The sequence below is a fragment of the Prionailurus viverrinus genome, chromosome C1 (assembly GCF_022837055.1).
Source record: "Prionailurus viverrinus isolate Anna chromosome C1, UM_Priviv_1.0, whole genome shotgun sequence".
Taxonomy (NCBI): Eukaryota; Metazoa; Chordata; class Mammalia; order Carnivora; family Felidae; genus Prionailurus; species Prionailurus viverrinus.
Genome location: NC_062568.1, coordinates 77,826,207 through 77,847,215, shown reverse-complemented (window position 1 = coordinate 77,847,215; position 21,009 = coordinate 77,826,207). Strand labels below are relative to the sequence as shown.

The 21,009-nt window shown below is 37.1% G+C and overlaps 1 protein-coding gene across 4 annotated transcripts in view; it reads left to right on the top strand.

Moving 5' to 3' along the window:
• Positions 1 to 21,009, top strand: part of MBD5 (methyl-CpG binding domain protein 5) — a 448,736-nt gene that overhangs the window by 284,008 nt on the left and 143,719 nt on the right. For all 4 annotated transcript variants that reach the window (XM_047872397.1, XM_047872396.1, XM_047872398.1 and 1 more), the window contains one exon: positions 20,494 to 20,615. The gene's annotated coding sequence lies outside the window, so the exon portion shown is untranslated. The remainder of the gene's footprint in view (positions 1 to 20,493; positions 20,616 to 21,009) is intronic.

The window sequence follows — 21,009 nt, the reverse complement described above, 5'->3', positions numbered from 1 at the left end:
ATAAATTTATTTAAAAAGAATTTTAAATAAATGAATGAATGAATGAATAAATAAATAAATAAAATATCACCTTCTCTGAAAAGTTTTCCTCAATTCTATCTCCATTTTTAATCTAATGGATATTTGTTGTTCTTCTTGGTTAATTAGTATCAGATCCTTCTTCCTGTGTTTAGGGGGTCCCTTACCTTCTGACTTAAAGATAGTTCCTACCTTAGAGGCTCAAAATGCCAACTGCTTACTTTCCCAGCCTGCCTCACCCATTGAGTGTGAGTTCATAAACAAGACTCTGCCAATTAGGCATATATACCTCAATCTTTGAAGCAAAAACTAGAGACATGAGAAAACAGGTCATAGACTTGACTTCTAAAGAAAGTAGTAGTAGCAATGGGCAGCAACTTCCAGTTTCCAAAAATAGAGAAGTTGTTCTAGAGGTAGCATCTAGTTTGAAGCTTCCAAGCAGGAGCATTGCCCATTGCAGCCTCTTTTCATGGCTGGTGGCCTCCAAAGCTGATTCTACAGCTTCCTGGAGAATTCTGTGAGATGCTTCCTATCTTTTAATAAATTTATTTTCTGCTGAAATTAAACCACATTGGTTTCTATCACTGGCAACTAAGATATAGAGACACCTAATAAAGCAGTCACCTTTCTATAGCCCTCATAGCGCTTCATTCACAGGCCAAATAAGAATAAATCATAGTGTCTTATTGTTAATTGCCAGTAGAAAATGGATTAACTCTGTCAAAAGGCAAGGAAAGGACATTCTAGGCAGAAGGCATAGTAGGAAGCCATGTGACTGGAAGGAACATAGAGAATACCAGGAACCGAAGGGACCCTGTGCCTAAAAGATAAAAGTGAACTAATTGATGAAAGGTGTCAGTGAATAGAAAGCTGTTAGAGGAATTAAATAATGGGATCACAGTAGCTCTACAAGACCATTTGAAGACATTTTTATTTTTAATAAGCTCAATAACAATGTGAAGGTAGTGAGGGTTTTTAAATGGCAGATGTAATGCTCAGATTTCTGTTTTGAAAGAAATTACTCTGTAGCATGAATAAAATATTGGAGGTGGGGAAATGCTGGTGATTTTACTTGGATTTGAGTTCTGCTTATAATATTTAGAGGTCTATATTGTTCCAAGCTGATCACTGCCTTCTGGCCATGTCCTCCTACTCATCCTAAAATTTTCCTTTTGGAGCAATCCAAAGTGAAGATGTTCCCTCTCTCATTATGCAGCCTTGAACCTTTGACACTAAGATGCTGAACAGGCTAGGGCAATATTTTATCCATGTTTCTTACTGTTATTAGTAATATTTGCTAATGAAGAGACTCTAATTTTTATCAAGTCCATTTAATTTCATACAGATATATAACTTAGATTGGATTCTTTTGATATCTATCTGCTATTAAAGCAGTTCTGGGTTTGTTTGCTTGTTTGAAAAGTTAGAGTAGCTTCCATCTTTTTCTTTTAAAACTAAAAACGAAAAGTAAAAAAAGGATATACCACACTATGTTAATAATGTCTCTTTATAGTATATCATTTTATATATCATCATTATATTATTGTCTTTATTTCAAGAGCCATTCAAAACTAAAATTAAATTTGAAGATATTATTTGTATGTTAAATTGGTCTCAGAGTCAAATAATGATTACAGATGGCCGGAATGCAGGTAATCAGCCAAATAATTAGAGCTGCTACTGATTTTAATAAATATGACCTTCTGAATTTGAGTAAATCCCCCAAATGATTACAAAAGGTATTCAGTGGTAAATCAAACAAACAATTTGGTTTTTCATTCATTGGTATAGGCAGAGGACTTTAATTTCTGAAGAACAAGTTTACCCTTCCAGAAAACCTTTCTAAGCATACTTTAAAAAGCAGTATCCCAAACAAAGGCAACACTTGTGGTGGTTAATTATGAACAGTTGGTAGAAAGAAGTCTGTAAGGCCACCCATCAGACCAGCCTGCTCACCACAACAGCACAGCAGGGGCAGGGAAAAGAATCAGAAGTTCAAGGTAAAGACAAGAGTTTTCAAAGTTCCAGACTGTTACTTTTTATGAGTGGTTTTGTTGGCTTTTGTTGGCCTTATTTGTCCACATTGTCTCTTGGTTGTTTTAACTAACAAAGAAAAGTGTAGAATTTGATTAAGAAAAATAAAAGTGTATATTCCTTGTCCAAAGCACATTTAAGGGATATTAAGTTGGACTGTATGAAATTGTCATTTCTGCTAGTCAAAATTGATTAAATATGGGTAATTTCATGTGATTCTGCCTAATAAAACCTATCAATGTGCTGTGGCATACCATAACATGCAAGATATCATCAAGTTTGCCCATTCTGAGTAGATTTAAATACATTTTTTTCTCCATTTTTTGTTATCAACAATTAATTTTAACAGAAAACATTTACTTCTTCAAACAATTATACTCTTACCAGGTGCCAGAAACATTTGCTATAGACATTTAAAAAAGAAATTATCAAACTCAAAAGAGACTTTTTTAATTCTAAGAAAGGGGCAAGAGAGTAGAAATGTACTGGTGAACTGACCCAACCTATAATGTTTTTAATGCCCTCATCAATCTCTTGGTTGATATTCTAGAATCCAGGGATTTTCCAGAACCATCACAGAATTAGAGAATATATACTTATACCTATAGATCTCCCTAATTCCCGGAAACTTAAAATCTCAGGAAGATGAAGGCCACTATAAATAATTTTGAAGACAATAATAATAGTAAGTATAGCAGGTAACAGTGTTTACTGAGGCAGGTACTATTTTAAGTGCTTGATATATATTAACTCATTTAATCTTCACAGCAATCTAGTGAAGTAGCTAATAGTAAGTATCATTACCCCCATTATACAAATGATAAACTAGAGGTACAAAACAGTTAAATAATTTGTACAAAGTCACACAAGTCAGTGCCTGAGCCAAAATTTAAACTTAAGCATTCTGGTGTCAGAGTTGTTACTTAACTAACAGTAGACTGCCTGGCAACATAAGGAAGGTCTAGTATCCCTGAACAAGTTTTAATACTTACAGGAGTTGCAATATTGGTTAAAATACTAAGTTCTTGGGGCTCCTGGGTGGCTCAGTCGGTTAAGCGGCCGACTTCGGCTCAGGTCATGATCTCGCGGTCTGTGAGTTCGAGCCCGGCGTCGGGCTCTGTGCTGACAGCTCAGAGCCTGGAGCCTGTTTCAGATTCTGTGTCTCCCTCTCTCTGACCCTCCCCTGTTCATGCTCTGTCTCTCTCTGTCTCAAAAATAAATAAACGCTAAAAAAAAATACTAAGTTCTTTCATGGAGTTTGCTGTGCCTCTTTCCATTCTGATAGCTGCCATTCTGGATGGACTATTACGGTAGTTCTCTAGCTAGGGTACATATTTCTAATGTTCTCCCATCCTAGGCCAGCTGACATCCTAATGCTAGATTAATACAAATAAATCATCACTTCTGTGCTGTTACTACCTTGCTCAAATCCCTTTCATGACTTTCTTTACATTTCCACTGCCAGGAAAGGATGTAAACATCATACACCAGGATCTGGTAGCACAGCTGAAAGCCCCTCACCATAAGCTCAACATTTCTTTGAAGTTTGTGTTTTATCTTAAAAAGTCACACAAATTTTGCACCCCACTCTATAATACATCTGTTCGGGTTGTTTTGTTTTGTTTTGTTTTAAATGTTTATTATATGGGGGGCTCCTGGGTGTCTCAGTTGACCATTCTGACTTCGTCTCAGGTCATTGATCTCCGTGTCAGGCTCTGTGCTGACAGCCTGGAGCCTGGAGCCTGCTTTGGATTCTGTGTCTCCCTCTCTCCCTCCCCCTCCCCCAAATTGCTCTCTCTCTCTCTCTCTCTCTCAAAAATAATAAACATTAAAAGAGAGAGAGAGAGTGCATGAGTAGAGGACAGGCAGAGAGAAAGGGAGACAGAGGATCTGAAGTGGGCTCTGTGCTGACAGCAGAGAGCTCCATGTAGGACTCAAACTCACACACAGTGAGATCATTACCTGAGTCAAAGTCAGGTGCTTAACCAAATGAGCCACCCAGACACCCCCCATCTATTTGGTTTAATATAAAAATAATGTTTAAAATTATATATCATTTAAATTACTTAATTCTAAATTTTCAAATAAAATTGATGAGTCAGAAAGATGCTTCATGTGTATTCTGGGCTTTCTCTTGTCACATAAAGTATACATACTCCTATTTGAAGAGCCCAGGTATACAGAATAGATTTTGGGTATCTTCACTACATATTTAAGACCCAGTTACTTGGCCCCATCCCAACCTTCCCATCTTATAACTTGCTATTTCCCTGCATTAATCTCTGATAAATCCATCCATCTACCCATCCACAGTTATTTACCACATACCCTCTTTGTACCAGGCAGTGTGTTCTAAAGATATCTTGCACTGATACTACCTATATATCTTGGATTTTGTCCTTTCTCCCTGCTTGGAATACCATCTCACCTCATTTCTGTTAAAGTGCTAGTCCTTCAAAACCTAATTCAAATAGCTTTTCCTGGCTGTCCCAGTCAAGACTCTGAATTCCTGTAACACTTACTTAATGCTTGTGATAGAAAATGTTATGTAGGGGCGCCTGGGTGGCGCAGTCGGTTAAGCGTCCGACTTCAGCCAGGTCACGATCTTGCGGTCTGTGAGTTCGAGCCCCGCGTCGGGTTCTGGGATGATGGCTCGGAGCCTGGAGCCTGTTTCTGATTCTGTGTCTCCCTCTCTCTCTGCCCTTCCCCCGTTCATGCTCTGTCTCTCTCTGTCCCAAAAATAAATAAACGTCGAAAAAAAAAATTAAAAAAAAAATATTAAAAAAAAAAAAAGAAAATGTTATGTATTTTTTTTTAATTTTTAATGTTTATTTATTTTTGAAAGAGAGAGAGACAGAGTGAAAGCTGGGGAGGGGCAGAGAGAGGGAGACAGAGAATCTGAAGCGGGCTCCAGGCTCCGAGCTGTCAGCACAGAGCCAGACGTGGGGCTCGAACTCATGAACTGTGAGATCATGACCTGAGCCAAAGTCGGACCCGTTAACTGACTGAGCCACCCAGGTGCCCCTGTATCTTGTATTTGTATGACTAGACATTACATGTAATTTTTTTAAGTTTATTTATTTATTTTGAAAGAGCGGGGGGAGGAGCAGAGAGAGAGAGAGAGGGAGAGAGAGAATCCCAAGCAGGCTCCACACTGTCAGCACAGAGCCTGCTGCAGGACTGGATCTCACAAACCATGAGATCATGACCTGAGCCGAAATCAAGAGCTGTATGCTTAACTGACTGAGCCTCCTGGGCGCCCCTTATGCATAAATTTTTTCAGTAAGAATTCAATATGCAGAGAAGTGGGAAAAAAAGGACATCTCAGGCAATGGACCTGGTGTGCACAAAGACACAGGAATATGAAGTAGCACAAGGCATTCTAGTAAATGCTAGGTTGTTTAGAATAGCTGGAATGTAGAATATACACTGGTAATGTGAAAAAAATAGGAACCAGATCATGAAGGGATATATGATAATTTCTAAGAAATGTACATCCCACCCACCCCAGGTCCCACTGAATTAATGGCAAACCATCAAAAAATTCAAACAGAGGATGATTTACTGTATTAGTCATAATTAACTTTGATGTAAATTTTGTAGTTTTTAATATTTTTCATTTACTTGGATCTTATTTTTATTTTACATATATGTAAAATTATGATCATATCTTTATTCTGTCTTTTCTTCTTAACCCAGTATATTATCTTTCCTGTATTCAATGCATACGCATATACAGAGACAGGAATTTTGTTCATTGCTTTAAAACATGGGATCTCTCTCACACATACACACACACACACACAGCCTTGTATCTTGCATTTCTTACTCTATAATACCTTGTAGAAACAGCTCTAGTTTTCTTAAAGTTTATTTATTTTATTTTGAGAGACAGTGGGAGAGAGAGCACACGAGCAGGGGAGAGGGGCAGAGAGAGAGAGAGAGAGAGGGAGAATCCCAAGCAGGCTCCATGCCATCAGCACAGAGCCTGTCCATGAAATCATGACTTGAGCTGAAATCAAGAATCAAAATGCCTACCTGACTGAGCCATCCAGGTTCCTCTCTAATTTTTTTAAATTTCTTTATGTTTATTTTTGAGACAGAGAGAGATAGAGCATGAGCAGAGGAGGTGCAGAGAGAGGGAGACACAGAATCTGAAGCAGGCTCTAGGCTTCTAGCTGTCAGCATAGAGCCCAACAAGGGGCTCAAACTCACGAGCCATGAGATCTTGACTTGAGCCGACGTCGGACACTTAACCGACTAAGCCACCCAGGCGCCCCTCCCCTGTAATATTTTTAATGACTGCAATATATTATATAGTATGGATATACCAGAATTTATTCAACTATTCCTCTGTTTATTGACATTCACCTCGTTTCCAGTTTCTTGATATTTTTGAGGTATTATATCTAAGTCAATCTTATGTTTATTTCACTAATTTTCACTGTAGTTTTGATCAATCTGTCATGAAATATTAAATATTTCAGGTAGGTTTAGGTATATAAGACAAGTATAAACATGTTGATAATCTTATTTATCATGATCCTCTCTCATATCCTCTGTTACTACCAAATTAGTGGATATTTAGGAGTTATTCCCATTAGTAATATAGCATCAAGAGGCTTGAAACAGACTGATCTGATGACTCAGATTTTGAGTTTAAGTATAGTGAAAACTTACATATTAAACATAGGGAAATTACAATAATATTTTCCAAACTGGGATGTTAATGGGAATTTCAAAAGGATTCCATGATCAAATTATTTGGGAAAATACGCTAGATTGAACTGGGCTCTGCAAACCCAGAAGTGTATTACACTTCTCTGAGTGTATTATTCCCTAAAATACCATTTGGTAAATAGTGCTCTACATTATTCTAAAACAGTATAGACAGTTGAATTGTGTTCGGTCATGTGACAGATTCCCAAAGGCCATTTTCATGGCACCTGTATCGGTCCCCCAGTTGTACAGGTGTGGAAAAGCAAACCCACTCAGATCACTACTGACTTGTCTAGGTGTTTCTCCTCCTACACCTCTCCATACCTCTAATACATCTGTTAATAAACCACAAAAGCTTACAATTCCAATTACACTAGATTATGAAGTTTTAAAGCATACCCAGTACTTTTTTACTTTCATGCTTTTGCAAACCTTTCCTGTTCCATCCATCTATATCTTCTCTTTCTTCTTCTATTTCTATTGAGATCTCAATTTTCTTTGAAGCTGTCTTTTTGAAGCTTTCCCCAAGCTCTCCAGTGAAAATTAAACCATTCTTTCTTCAGGTTTCTCATACCAGTTTGCATCTTTTAGATGTACACTTAACTTCCTGCCTTATGATTCATACAGTTGTTGTGCATGTTTCACATTATATTAGACATTATGCTACTCTAGTCCTTACTGTGAAGGAGCTCATAGGCTAGCTGAGGAGGCAGATATATAAACAAATTTACACAATTTAATGTGATATGTATTTATAAAGGTACACAAAGGTAGTGGTGATAGGATACACATGAGAAAATAAGCACTAAAATGTTTAAATGGAAATTAACTTATACAATTAAGATTATAACTTCATTTAGAATAGTCCAATCTACAATGAAGTGAAGTAGAATGTTTTAGTGGTTATTGTATATAACGTCCTCTTCTGTTAGCTTATAAGTGCCTTGAGGACCTGGCTTTGTATTATTTATTTATTTCCTATTGTACCTAGCACTACTATAGGTATGTAGAATATACTCAATAAATGCTTGTTAAATTGAATTAATTTCCAGGAGTTACTGATTTTAGAAAAACTTAATTGCACAGTGTACAACTTAATATATTATGTCTGCGTATTCAGACTGCTATTTGATTCCTAATTTAAGATGTTAATTGTAGGGAAAGTGACAAACACAAAATTTTTAAATCTGGATTATTTGACTCTTTCTCAGTAGAACTTTTGAGAGACTTATTGTAGACTTACACTGTAGACTCATTCCATAAGCACTGCCTTTGCACAAAATATTTATGGAATTGCTTTTGTTCTGTGACACACTATTTTGAATCTACACACTAATTTCATCTGAATTCTGAAACCAACTAAATGTCATCTCAAACTAAGTTTAGTGGGTCAAAAGTTATGTATGCCTTTTTTGGATCAAAAACGACAAGAGATCTTGTGTGGTGCAAAAGCTAATTGTAAAGGCAATTAACAAAATATAAATTCCAAAAATACTTCGAACAATTCCAGCATTTCTGGGGTTGGTTTATAACTTCCCAAAATAACCCTTTTGAAAGACAAAACTGATTTAAAGTATACATATTAAAATACCAGACTCTTCATAGGCCCAGTTAGTAACTCTGGTTTATTAAGAAGAGTTACTGGAATTTATTAGGAAGAAAACTGGAATTGAAGCATTTTATTGTTTTCTGACTAATAATCAATCTAATACTATTTTGAATTGTTATGAAATTTTTACCTGCAAAACTGATATCATAACTTATTTTCAACTAGAGAATATCATTCTTTTTTCATCATTCTATTTCTGTAAAAAATGTGATTGTAGCTCAGTTTTTCATTTTTTTAAGATATTTTTCATCATAAGAAAATGTTTACATTCATGAAACATTTCATGAAATCATTATATTCATTCTTTTCATCAGGTAGTGATAATGAAAGGTGAGACCAAAAATCATCCTCATTACCTGATTAGCTGATCCTTTACCTGAAGGAGCCTAATGTGGAAATAAGACCATGGACATGTCGGATGGAGCAAATACTTTAAAACAGCATTTATTTCAGCTGCACTTACTCAGTTTCTGAGAAATGAAATAGGAATTGAGCTACAATTTATTATTGCTTTAGCCAGAAAGAAAAGAATTGCCAGTCAAATTAATCCTATAGACATGAAGAGATAAATCTATTTAAGCAAACAAATACCTTTTCAAAGCCTTTGAACTCATTTGAAATATCCATTTACTTCCAATTTTTTCCTCTGACTTCAAAGTATTTTACTTTAGTTTATAAAGTCAGCTTTTATAGGAAGCAGTTACCATTTTTCAGTTTCCCTTTAATTAGCATCTTATTTATAAATAATAAAACAATTGTAAAATACTCCAGACTTGACTAATTAATTGTCTGATAAAATTCACTTGTAAGTAACTAGTACAAAATACATAGTTTCTAAAAGATTCAAACAGGTTTATGGAGCATACAACCATAAATATCAAAGGGTAAAATAGAGATTGGGGGATACTAGCCTAACATTTTAAGTTTGATGAGTAAGGATGCCACCTGAGCTGCTGTCACAGATTTGAACAACTGCATATTCATATGTTTTTATACAAAACATATATTCACAAATAGTATCTAACATGTCCAGATTTTAAATAGGCTACTTTGGTTTTTGTGAAAATCTTTTGCAAGACCATTGCAAGATATAGTTCGCTTTTTGAAGGAGTTGGGCTGTTATTAACAATTATAATAATAACAACATTTGCATATTGCTTCATGTTTACCAAATTTTTAATTCATTTATTGTCTCAGTTGATCTTAGAAGTAGTGGAGATAATGGTTATAAGGTAGATAGGAGTTAAGATTCATTTGGTTGCAGTGAAGAACATTCTCCCTCTCTGCCCTACCTCTCCTACCCCTCCCTACCCTTCCTACAGCACAGACACACACACTGGCTTAGACTAAAAAAGGATATTTTGGTTCATAGCATGGAATGGTCTTCAGATAGGCTAATTTGGAGCTGAACTGGCTCCACTGTCAGCTCCACACTTGATGACACTGGCAGTTTTTAGTGTCCCTGGTCCTGATTTGGTTAAGTGCTCATCCTTGAACACGTAACTGTGGACAGTGGGATAGGGTAATATGCTGAGTTACTTTGGCAGTAAGACCCTCCCCTAGAGCTGGGAAATGGATAAGTTGTCCAAAGGAAAATCAGTATACAGTTACCAGAAGTAACAGGAAAGCGTGGTAGGGAGGCAAACATCAAATGTCCATTCCAGCAGGTATTACCACCTCCACTTTACAGATGAGAAAATGAATACTCTGAAAGGTTAAATGACCTACCCAAACTTAGGTCTTCTGGTTACAAACCCTGTTCCTGGATGCCATTTATTTTTATTAAATAAATAAATAGATAGATAGATAGATAGATAGATAGATAAATAAATAAATAAAATAAAGCAGTAATGGATTTAAAAAAGGGGAGAGACGTGATTCCAAGTATGACATTTATTTCTAGTTATGTTTCAAAGTATACCAGTCATGATTAATTTTAAGGTAACAATTGAGTCTGATCTCTGTGGGGTGGTTGAACAAGATGTTTATGGGGAACAAATTGCTCCAAGTTCTATGGAAGGGCGTGGAAGGAAGTACAGTGGATATGATTCTGACAATACAGAATTAAGAATTTGGAATTACAATTAAAATAGCAAGTATTTATTAACCATTTATTATATCTCAGGCAGTGTGCTAAAGACTGTTCCTATATCAATTACAATCACAACATTACTGTGAAATAAGGGTTTTACAGATAAAGAATCATAAGCAAAAAGAGGTCCAAGATTATATACTAAAAAGAGGTAGAACCTCTAAAGTCTAGAAGCCTCTACAAAAATAGTGCCTGTTTTTGTTTTTCATTGTTACCAATTAAAGTAGCAATGTTTAAATACCTGCCAAGTACTTGCTGGCTGCCATAGCAGGTGTTTGTCTGGTGCAACACTTTTTTTCTAAAAACTTGCCCTATACGATTGTATAATACAACAATTCATTTGCAATGACACTTAAGAATTTATAAATGCCTGGGGCTCCTGGGTGTCTCAGAAAGCTAAACATCTGAGTCTTGATTATGGCTCAGGTCGTGATCTCACAATCCAAGAGATCGAGCCCTGCGTTGGACTCTGCACTGACAGTGCGAAGCCTGCTTGGAATTCTCTCTCTTTCTCTCTCTCTCTCTCTCTCTCTCTCTCTCTCTCTCTGCCCCTCCCCTCTCTCAAAAAAAATAAATACTTAAAAAAAAAAAGAATTTATAAACACCTATTACGTTCCACAGATCATTGTTAATGGTAATCTTATGCTATTTTTTGTTTTGTTTTGTATTTATAAAAATTACACATGGACATAGTTTAAAAAGTCACGGAGTCCTATGAAACTTAAAAACAAAAACAAAAACAAAAACAAAAACAAAAACAAAACAGAGGCAGTCCCCTGCTCTGCAATTCCTTCCACCAATTTTCTGATTCCCAGAAGCAGTCATTTTCAGTTTATTTTTAGCTGTTTCTTTTTATATTTATGAAAAAGAACATTCTAAATAATATGATTAGTCTCTGTCTTCTCTGCACTGGGAGCAACTCTCCTGCCACAGTCCCTCATCCCCTGAAAATGTACGCCTGTGCAAAGTTCGTCTCTGCCACTTCTTGGTCAGGAGCACCTCTCAGCTGTCGAGCCGATCACTGTCTGCAGTGGCACTAAAACCACCAGAGACACTGATAGCTGAGAGCCTCAGCAGCTGGGCAGCCCCACGTCCCCTGACCTCACTTATTCCTAGCCACAGTTTCTAAGCCAGCGCTGTTTCAAAGGACATCGACACAGCAGCCAAGTTCATTGGAGCTGGGGCTGCCACAGTTGGGGTGGCTGGTTCTGGGGCTGGAATTGGGACTGTGTTTGGGAGCCTCATCATTGGTTATGCCAGTTCTGAAGGCTGAAAGTCCAAGATCAACGTGTCAACAGAGTTGGTTACTGGGGTATAATTGAAGACTGTGAGAAAGAATCTCTGAAGACTGAAGACTGTGGAGAAAGAATCTGTTCCATGCCTCTCCCTTAGCTTCCAGTGATTTGTTGGTAATCTTTAGCATTCCTTGACCTGTACATCTGTGCCTTCATGTTCAAATGGCATTATCTCTGCATGCATGTCTATGACCAAATTTTTTCTTTCTATAAGGATACCAGTTGTTGGATTAGGGGCTTATCCTACTCCACTATGACCTTATCTTAACTAATTACAACTGCAATGACTATTTCCAAATGAAGTCACATCTGAGTTACTAGGGTTAGGACTTCAACATATGAATTGGAGATGGAGGGGAGACACGATTCAACTTGTAATAGATGGAAATTTGCTATGTCAAGATTTTAATTTGGAGGAGTGCCTATGTGGCTCATTTGGTTAAGTGTCTGACTCTTGGTTTCAGCTGATTTCATGATTTCATGGTTTGTGAGATCAAACCCTGAACTGGGCTCTGTGCTGACATCACACAGCCTGCTTGAGATTCTCTCTCTCTCTCTCTCTCTCTCTCTCTCTCTCACACACACACACACACACACACACAAAATAAATAAACTTAAATATTAAAAAGATTTGAATTTGGGTCTGCTTCCAAAGCCATTTGTTCTTCCTACTATACTTTGCTGCTTCCTTAAAATAAGAAAGTTATTTAAAATATCTCCTACTTTCCAATGTCTCCCATCTTCAAGCCAAACTCTTTATTGCTTCTGCTAGTTACCTTTCTAAAATGTGAATTTGGTCAGTCACTCTCCTACTTAAAATCTTTGAGTGGCAGGGTGCCTGGGTGGCTCAGTCGGCTAAGCATCCAACTTGGGCTCAGGTCATGATCTCATGGTTCGTGACTTCAAGCCCCATGTCAGGCTCTGTGCTGACAGCTCAGAGCCTGGAGCCTGCTTCGGATTCTGTCTCCCTCCCTCTCTCTCTCTTTCTCTCTCTCTCTCTCTCTCTCTCTCTCTCTCTCTCTGCCCCTCCCCTGCTCACACTCTGTCTCTCTCTGTCTCAAAAATAAATAGACATTAAAAAAAAAATTTTTTTTGAGTGGCTTCCAGTGGCTAGCTGCATAAAGTCCAGATACTTTATGGTGGTAAATAGGATCTTTCTTCCATGCCTGTTTTCTCAGCTTCCTTTCTCATCACTCTCTTCTCCCATTTAGTCACCATAAACTCCAACCATACTGACCTTTTTGCAATTTGCAACAAATACATCATGCTCATACACTCCTTCGGGACTGGTTTTCATCCCTCACTTCTCCCAGTATATTCCTTTTATAGTTATTCTCATTTCATCTAATCAAACCAAAAGACCCTAGACTCATCTTTGATTCCTCTCTACTTCCTCGACTCTATGCATCTATCTCCACTGTCACCACCCTAGTCTAAACCACCATCATCTCACATAGACTACTGCAATGGCCTCCTAACTGGTCTGTCTGCCTCCATTCTTGACCACTCCATAGTAGAGTGACACTTAAAGTGAAATTGTGATTGTTATTCTGAATAGAACTACCAATGCCTTACCATTGAACTAAGACTCAAATCTGAAGTACTCACAATGCCTATAAGTCTACAAGATCTCTGCTCTCTACCCACTTCACCAACTTCACCTGAGATTATTCCCCCATCTCACAGTATATTAGCTATCTATAATTGTGTAACAATTATTACCCCAGGCTTAGTGGCTTAAAACAACAAATATTTATTATCCCACAGTTTCTTTGGGTCAAGGATTTGGGACTGGCTTAGCTAGTTGGTTTTGCCTCAGGACTTCTATTGAGGTTGCAGGCAAGATGTTCGCCAGGGCAGCAGCCCCAGTTAATTCAAGGTTTGGGGCTCAAGGATCAGATTCCAAGGTGTCTCATTCACATGTTGGCAAGAGGTTTCAGTTCCTTATCATGTGGGCCTCTCCATAAGGGTGGTGAGTGTCCTCACAATACCTGGCTTCCCTTAGAGTGAGTGATCCAAGAAAAGTAGGAGAAAGCTACAATGCCTTTTATGGCCTATGCATTCAGGTTTATTGAGGAATAATTTACATACAATAAAATTCACCATTTTAAAATGTATAATGTGTTGAGTTTTGGCAGATGTATAACATAACGTAACCATCACAATTGGGCTATAGGACATTTCTATCACCCCAGCAAGTTCTCGTGTGTCTTTATAATCTGTCTCCCCCCCCCCCACCACCACCTTTACTACAGCCTGTAGCAAACACTCATTTGATTCCTGTCTCTGTACTTTTGTCTTTTCCAGATTGTCATGAAATGGTATAATGCAATATGTAGGGTTTGTGTCTGGCTTCTTTCACTTCATGTAATGCTTTTGAGATTCTTCTGTTGCATGTATTATTCCTTTTTATTGCTGAGTAGTATTTCATTGTATAGATGTGCTATACTTTGTGTATCTGTTTACCAATTGATAGGCATTTAAGTAGTTCCCAGTTTGGAGCTATTTATGATAAAGCTGTCATAAGCATTCAAAAAAATAAAAATAAAAATAAATACATAAATAATACGATTATATTTTTACTTCTTGATTTTTTTCAGCTTTGCATATAATCTGTTAATTTCCCAGTAAGGAAACAGTAAGGTTAAAAGTAAAGTAAAGTAAAACTTTAACAGTAAAGTTAAAGTTTTTATATCCCCACCCCATCACCACAAATACTTCATCTTCTCAATACAATTATATCATGATTTTGATGTTTTTTTTTTTTTTTAATTTTTTTTTCAACGTTTATTTATTTTTTTGGGACAGAGAGAGACAGAGCATGAACGGGGGAGGGGCAGAGAGAGAGGGAGACACAGAATCGGAAACAGGCTCCAGGCTCTGAGCCATCAGCCCAGAGCCTGACGCGGGGCTCGAACTCCCGGACCGCGAGATCATGACCTGGCTGAAGTCGGACGCTTAACCGACTGCGCCACCCAGGCGCCCCATGATTTTGATGTTTAAGATTTCATTAAACACATTTATATCTTTGTAAACTTAATTCATGGCCGACCCCCATCATGTTTTCAATTGTCTGTTTTCCCTAAAATTAATGATTGTCTCATTTTTCTTTTGTCTTGTGTCTTATGTACTTGTTTCTGATTCAACAGCAACCTCTGTCCCACGTGGTATGGATTACTTTTCACTATCACCTTTGGACTTCTTGTGTCCCTGTTTTGAGTTGAAACTCTTGTTTTTAATGTCTTTTCCTTCTTCATTTACTCTCCCATTTTGAAGAAACACATCTACCAATAGTTTTGGTCTTGCCTGTCTGAATATGTCTTTCTGCTTTACTGATATTTGATTGATATTTAGCTAAATACAGAATTCTGGTTTGGAATTTATTTTCTCAGAATTTTTATGGTCTATCTCTATTGTCTTTTAGTTTCAGTGTTGAAAGTTGAGAGACATTCTACTTTCTGTTTTATATATTTTTCCTTTCCGGGAGCTTTTATAATTTTCTGTTTGTCACAGAGTTCTAAAATTTTGTTATGATGTGATCTGTTGGAGATCTGTTTTCATTCAGGCACTCAGTGACCCCTTTTAAAGTAGAAATTTATGCTCTTTAATTTAGGAAATTTTTCATAAGTTATTTCTTTGATGATTTTTTTCTCAATTTTCTTTTCTCTTTTTCTGTTAGTTGAATGTTGAACATCCTAGACTGCTCTCCTAATCTTCATATCCTTTCTCTCCTAGGTTCTTTCTCTTAATCTCTTTACTTCCTGGGAGATTTTCCAACCTTTCTGTTGAGGCTTCCATTTCTATCATGATTTTGTTTCCCAGCAGTAGTTTCTTGTTTCCAGGATTTTTTTTTCTTTTCTTTTTTTAAAACAATGTGTTTTGGGGGCACCTGGGTGGCTCAGCCAGTTAAGTGTCTGGCTTTCAGTGTCAGCTCAGGTCATGATCTCACGATTAATGGGTTCAAGCCCTACATCGAACTCTGTGCTGAGAGTGAGGAGCCTACTTAGAATTCTCTCTCTGTCTCCTCCTTCCGCCCTGCCCTGCTGTCTCTCTCACTCACTCTCTCTCAAAATAAATAAATAAACTTAAAAAATAAATTAAGCAGTGTGTTTTTGTTTCATGGATGCAGTTCTTCTCTTATCTCTTTAAACATAGGGTTTTGTTTTTTTAATTCTCTTTCCTTTTTCTATTTTCTGTTTGTTTTGGCTTTGGTTTTGGTTTGGTTTTGTTTTAGTCTCCATCTTTCATGTTAGGAGCTTTCCCCAGATGTCTAGCGGTCATTGGCTGTCCCAGTTCATATTTCAGATAGTAAGAAAGGGGGAAGCCAGGATAACACATAACTGGAGCTTAATGACTATGGATTCCCTAGATCTGAATATGCTTCTTTGTTCAGGAACCTCCAATACCATTTCATTGAGCACCATTTTTTAAAATTCCAGTTATATTCACCAAAGGAGACTCTTCCACTCTCCAGTTTTATGATGGGCTACTAGCATTCTGCAAACCTAGTAGAAGAGGACTTGGGAGTCTTAATATTTATCATATAAAATTTCATTCAATTCTGTTTTAAATACAGTACTCTACCCTCCAGAATTCTTCAAAATTTCCCAGTTTGGGGAATCTTCTGTTTTATACACTTCAAAGAGTAAATATTTACTCTTCTTCCAGGGTGAGAGAGGGAGGCATACTTGTTCAGTTGTGAATGGTAGAGAGACAATGCAAAAGACTAATTCTTAAATAGATTTCTAACTAGGTTTGCTATTACTTAACTCATTTCCACAAGTTTGGGTGCCACCAGTTCCCAAGTTTTTGTGGAAACTGTAGTACAAATGAAATTGCTTCCTGCCTTTACCTACTACCTAAAATGAATTGCTTGTTTGAATCAGCTGTCAGTCAGCTGCCATCCTTCTGTCGTCTAGCTTCCAAATTTTTGTTACTGTAATTCATCTCTCACTCTCCTTTTCTTCATTCATTTATGCTTTTTAATAAAAATTTTAATACTAAATTGTATTTTAGTACAGTTTTAAAAAGGAATGTAGTTAAATGTGTATGTTCAATCTACCTCTTTAATCAGAAATCAAGGGGCGCCTGGGTGGCGCAGTCGGTTAAGCATCCGACTTCAGCCAGGTCACGATCTCGCGGTCTGTGAGTTCGAGCCCCGCGTCAGGCTCTGAGCTGATGGCTCGGAGCCTGGAGCCTGTTTCCGATTCTGTGTCTCCCTCTCTCTGTGCCCCTCCCCCGTTCATGCTCTGTCTCTCTCTGTCCCAAAAATAAATAAACGTTGAAAAAAAAAAAAGAAATCAATATTGTTTTTATTATCCACCAAGTAGTTTCTTTTTAACATTTGTTAGATTTAAGATAAATACCTTTTTTAAAAAAGATAGTATCTATTTGGGGGAAATGGGAAATAACTATATCTAATCCTTATCCTCAGTCTTAGGGTATATTTGAGAGGAGTGCTGTTTATGTTTGTATTTTATATTTAAATGCTTTTATTATGACAGAGACCTGCTTCCTTCATGGCATATGGGGATGTTTATTACTCCATCAGCCTGATAACAGTAACTAGGAGATTTATTTTACAGAGCTCAATCTTGTATATTAATGACATATGACACGATGATCAAATTTTCCAGGGGCACCTGGGTGGCTCAGTTGGTTACGCGTTCTACTTCAGTTCAAGTCATAATCTCGTGGTTCGTGGGTTCGAGCCCCACCTTGGGCTCTGTACTGACAGCTCAGAGCCTAGAGCCTGCTTCAGATTCTGTCTCCCTCTCTCTCTCTCTGCTCCTTCCCTGCTTGCTGTCTCTCTCTCTCTCAAAAATAATAAACATTAAAAAAATAAAAAAAATTTTAAAAGATGGTCAAATTTTCCAAATCAAAATCTGGGCAACATAGTTTTAACTTTAGAGAAATTAAGTCCACCAACCATGGGCCAAACAATGTGTTATACTTAATACATGTATTTCACTGTCCCCATGACCATTTCCACAGATAAAGGAAGAATTAATCTTACCAATTGGTAGTTGGTTGGTTACTTCTGAAGTAAAATTGAATCAATTTAGGCTTTAAACCAAGATTTTTACCCTTAGTTTAGAAGTATTTTCTCCTTCCCTTCTACTTCTCCAGGTTCCAGGGAGGCTCATACCATCCTGTCATCAATGGATGAGTGTGGGTTTCCATACCCCTCTCTCTGCTTGCTTGTCTCCTCTGAGTTATTGCTTGACCCTTGACATTTCAGCACCATGTACCACCATCCACCAAGACATAATTCCTCTTGCTTAGCCTCTGGACTTCATATACGGGATCTACTGCCATAATTCTTGCCACAGTCTCCAGTTGTAAGGACCCTGTACTCTTTGCCCTGTTTCTTCAAACCTCAGTCTCCTTTATGTCTGCCCACTCAGTGTTAGCCACTTTTGCATCCCTCTCATGGCAGAGGCTTCAATAACTTTTCAGATGCTCTGCCACAATACACTGGCATGCTTAGAATCCAAAGAAGTCTTCAAGAAAATCCTCCCAGGTACATTCCTTAGTTATTATGTTCAGTACTCTACACTTAGACATCTCAAGCTCATTTCCTCCTGGTGGCCAGTATCTTATTTCCTTTGCTTAAGAAAAATCTGCGGGCTTAAGAAAAATCTGGGTGGCTCAGTCGGTTAAGCGTCTGACTTCACCTCAGATCATGATCTCGCGGTCCGTGGGTTTCAACCCCGCGTCAGGCTCTGCGCTTACAGCTCAGAGCCTGGAGCCTGCTTCAGATTCTGTCTCTCCCTCTCTCTATGCCCCTCCCCCACTCATGCTGTGTTTCTTTCAAAAATAAATAAATGTTAAAAAATTTAAAAAATAAAATAAAATAAAAGTAACTCTATAGGTACCGAGATGATCAATTGACAAAACATACTATGAAGAAAGCAAGCTGTAGAAGAGTGTGTAACCTGCTCTGCTTCTGTAAATACAACTGTAGATTCGCAATGCATTAAACATTTCTGGAGGAATACATAAATCTGTTAACAGAGGTTGCCTCTGAGGAGGGAAAACAGTCTTGTCTTGGGGACAAGAGTGGAAGAGAAATTTTCACTGCCTCTTTGTACCTTTCAAATTCTACATTATGAAAATAGCCTATTCAAAAATAAGTAAAAGTTGATCATAAAACATTTATAATTTGGCTTTTTCAACCTGCCAGGCTTCAGATGATCTGATTCTCAGCCACAGACAGAAAGTAGCTCTTTTGGCAAAGCTATCTTTTTTTTCCCTTCTCTGCTTCCTAATGTGCCTCTCTTTCTTGTGGAACCTTACTAAAGGCAGCATGAAGCAGCAGTGACCTGCTCTAACATTCTGAAATTTTCCCCTCCATTAGAAAGAAGAATACTTCAGTAGGAAGATGGTCAGAGTCTCAAATATAAGAGATAACTAGTTTAGCTACATACCTTCATTTGCTAACTTGCCAGACTGAGTTCACCTGACCTCTTTGGCTAAGCCATATCTGTATTTTAGGGTTTGTTACTTGCAGGAATTTTTGTCATCTTCAGGCCTATCACACTGAATAGGTATTTAACACATCGTGATGAATATAAATGAATTAATGAATAATTTTATCTGCAGGTACAAACCACCTAAGTTAATTTTAAATTTATTAACCGATAGAGATTTTTGAAGTCTGCAGTTTAGATTTCCCAGTTGTCCAGTAATTATAGCTGTCTTTTTTTCTCCAATCCAAGATCCAATTAAGGATCATGCATTTTATTCACTTGTCATATCCACTTAATCTCCTTTAATCTAAAAAAAATTCCCAGCCTCTTTGTGTCATGTCACTGATATTTTTTAAGTCTGGGCCAATGTTCGCAACATGTCCTTTAATTTAGATTTTTTTCTAAAAATTTCTTTTATTATTAGATTCAGATTGAATATTCTTGGCAAGAATACTTCATTGGTGATGCCGTGCCTTCTCAAGGTATCATACCAAGAATACGAGGAAATTGGTTTTCCTACCAATGTTTCTACAGTAACACTATAGAAAAGCATATCATACAACTATGGCTTAATGAAAGGTCCAATATGAGTTTTTAATTCTCCTTGCTTTAATTTTATACTAATCAGATAATGTCTAAGTGGTTCAGTACTTACATAGACCAGATATTAGTACATAGTATTTTATTCAATGGGTATCATTTGGGGAGGGGGTGGAGAGGGAAGGGGTTCTCTTTTAAATTGATCAGTTGTTTGTGAGTTTGTTCGTGTCAGTTTAGGGAGTTGATAAAATCAAGTTTCTGGTATGCAAACTGAGGGCTAGCTTGTAATAATAACAATAGTTTACAGGATTGAGATGAGAATTACTTGAGATGTTAACAAGTAAAATATCACTAATAGTAATGTGCTCTGTGGAGGATCTCTATTAATACAATCAATCCCACTCAGGTATTTATTTGTAGAAACCACGTATGTAGCAACAGTATCTGGCACTGTTATGAATACTTTATGAATATTAATCTTTATAGTTGGTTATATCCTTATCCCCATTTACAGATGAGAAAACTGAGGCTTGGAGAAGATAAGTAACTTTTCCAAGGTCATAAAGAGACTAAGTGGTAATATTTCTAACTGTTTACCTGTGAGATCACACCTGGAAACAGGCAGCCTGTATAGCTCCAAGCTATACTTAAGGATGATTTTCATTCAGCTGCTCCTTTAAATAAATTTGTGTGTTTATGTTATTTGTGTTACAGAGAGAAGAGGTACTCCCTTATAGGGACTCATAAAGGCATAGAGCATCTAGAGATTTACTGCCTCCATTACGCTGCTGGCTCTCACAGCACTTGTTATGTTTTTATCAGTTTCTCTCCAGAAGGTAGGAATTGTGTTTTTTCTGTATGAATTCTTTATATAATTATAGTTTTCTTGACTGTGAACTTAATTTTTGTTAAGTATGAAAAGCATCTGACACCTAAAGAATAAAATGCCAGATGTCTCCAAACAGTTAAGATGTATAAACACATTGCCTTTAAAAAATATTCCTATTATAAAATTAATAGATGTTCATTAAGAAAAAAGATAAGACAAACAGAAAAGTATAGTAATCTATCACCTTGTGATAACTACTCTTTATATTTTGTTGTATGTCTTTCTGAATTCATTGATATATTTGTATACAATGTATAATATATGTATCCATATAATATTATGATTAGGATTGGTAACAATAGGATATAAATGTTCTTTGGCTAGATTGCTTCTTTACTTAG